Raw genomic sequence first — 2757 nt, forward strand, 5'->3', positions numbered from 1 at the left:
AAATTTAATGTCACTACAACACCCTATAAAATTTGGAGGTAGATTTGAAAACTTATTTACCACTGCATTATCTTCACAATCCTCATCTGAAGAGTCTTCATCTTTATACAAATTCAAAAATCTGCACTCAACCTTACCAGTGTCACAGAATTTTTTAAAGTCATAGTTTTCATTGACCCCCACTAACCTTTGTGGAAAAGGAACCCTTAGTGAAGGTCTTGGGAAAGGTACTTCTAATTTCCCATATTCCCTTTTAGCTTGTGGAGGAGATTCAACTTGCTTATCTAGTGTTGGTATGATCAATCGTTGAGGGAAAGGTACTTGTGGCATTTGGGAACCTCCTAGAATAATGGAACTGAGTTCATGTGATCTTCTATTGTTCTTCTCCTCAATTCTAAACATGTCCTTCTTTAGAAGTTCTTCATGATTTTTTCCAATTCTCAACCCAACATAATCACACTTTTCACTAGATCTTATCTGCGAAGGAGAGAGATCTTCTTTAAACCATTTTGAAACAATACTTACAATCTTTGCCCCCAAATGTTTGAACTCTCCGTTCTATGACTTGTGATTTTCAAAACTCATAGATGGTTGAGTTACAATTTGCTTGACAGACTCTATAGCATTTATGGCTTGTACTTCTTGAATGTTTGAGGGAGATTTCATCCAACTTATGTTCGTCCATTCATGGAGGTTCAATGTCACTTGATCAATTAACATATATGCTTCATCTACACTTTTGTCCATAAAAGAACCTCCAGCTGATGAATCTAATAAACTCTTGTCTGAGAAAGAAATTCCCTTATAGAATATGTGCAGAATCAACCATTTTTCAAAACCATGATGAGAGCACTGTCTTTGAAGACTCTTGAATCTATCCCATGCTTCAAGCAATGATTCTCCATATGGCTGAGCAAAATTTGTTATGCGATTCCTCGTATACACTATTATATTTGGAGGGAAAAAATGATTTAGAAATTGCTTCTCCAATTGCTCCCAACTTGTGATACTTTGAGGATGGAGAGAATATAGCCAAGTCCTTGCTTTATCCTTGATACTGAAAGGAAATGTCATCAATCGAACTGCATCTGCTGACACTCCTTCACATTTCACCATATCACAAATCTCTAAAAATGTTTCAAGATGCAGATAAGGACTTTTTAATACTTCTCCTCCAAATTTGTGACCTTGTATCATAAAAATTAACTCTGAGTCTAGTTGGAAACTTTCTTCTTCAATTTGAGGTTGCACAATGGGAGATAAAAATCTTGCAGAAAAGGGTGTAGAAAAATTTCTCATGGACCTGCTTGACATGATAGTGCTCATGGATATTCAAGAAAAAAATTATAAAATGAAGAATCAAAGACAAGAAATAAAATGTAATATGAAAAGTAAGAAAGAAAATGTAGAATTTAAATTGCAAGAAAGAAAGTGCATAATGAAAACAAGAAAGAAAAGACAAAAGGAAAAAGAAAAATGTCTAGAATAATTCATATGCTAAATGCTAGAAATCAAGAATACAAAGTTAGGATTAGAATTAGAATTGCAACAAAATGAATTTTCAAGAAGTAGAAAGATATACAAGAAAAACAGAATTCTAAAGATTAGTTTCAACTATGCAAATGAAAAGAAAAGAAAAGTTATGTTTAGTATAACTCAATTGATAATCTCTAATGTTATAGCGCAGTCCCCAGCAACGGCGCCAAAAACTTGTTAACCCTCCGCAAATGTACGGAAATGTCATAAGTAATAATATAAGATATCGTATCCACAAGGACTGGAATAACCACTAAAGATTTATCAACGCGAATTAGCTAAATAGCTAATCAATTGATTATCAAAAGCTAAATGCAACTATGCAAAGAAAAACATAGAGATAAAAGAATAACAAACAAGAATAAGGGCTTTGATAAAAGGGATGTTCTAGGAGTTATGATTTCTTTGTAAGGTTCTTCAATGTAAATGATCTACCAAATCTTATTCCTCAATTGACCATCATTTGTAGAAGGTTGTCGGTTCCCTCTTGCAATAGACAACCGGCCTAGGACTGAAATATATACCTAAACGTGATTAATTAGGAATGAATCTATGTTGTCCTTACACGGGCTTGCCTGTCACGTGCGTCCCTCGGATAATCAACATAGAATTCATCACTCCTCAACCGCATCAAGATATAATATATAAACACATACAATATATCCTACCCCCTTAAATAACCCTATTTCACCCTCAAGATCATTCCTCAAACGTCCTTACACTGGAATGTTCCTGTCACGAACGTCCCTCGGAAAATTGAATGAGAAATAATCTCTACAAGATCCAAAAGATATTCAAATATTCAACCAAGCATGGTAATTAGGTCCAAATACAACAATCCACACAAGATCAAATGGATACAAACAGGGCAAAATCATATAAATAGGAAATTGGCAAATTCACAAGAGTTTTACATCAAATCATCCTTACAATTACTCCCTCCATCCTAGAACAAAGAAATCTACTACATAGAATGAGGAAAGAAATCCGAAAAGAAGAAAATTACAAGCATTCTTGATCCCAAATCCAAGAAAAGGAAGAAAGAAAGCTTATCTATGATGAAGAACCGTCTCCGGATCTGATCCACAATCTTGGAGTCGAAACGTTGAAGATCCGCCCTTAGATCGCCAGAAAATCCCTCCAAGATGGTGGAGGAACGCCCCAAATCTTGATTTCCCCCAAAAGGGAGAAGATCCCCCTTGAATTCATGAAGGAGGCCTT

General features: G+C 35.0%; 1 non-coding gene across 1 annotated transcript; it reads left to right on the top strand.

Moving 5' to 3' along the window:
• Positions 1–835: 835 nt before the first annotated feature.
• LOC122007430 lies at positions 836–941 on the top strand. Its single transcript, XR_006118928.1, has one exon. It is a non-coding gene; the product is annotated as a small nucleolar RNA R71 (small nucleolar RNA).
• Positions 942–2757: the final 1816 nt, after the last annotated feature.

This window comes from Zingiber officinale, chromosome 7B (genome assembly GCF_018446385.1).
Source record: "Zingiber officinale cultivar Zhangliang chromosome 7B, Zo_v1.1, whole genome shotgun sequence".
Classification (NCBI taxonomy): domain Eukaryota; kingdom Viridiplantae; phylum Streptophyta; class Magnoliopsida; order Zingiberales; family Zingiberaceae; genus Zingiber; species Zingiber officinale.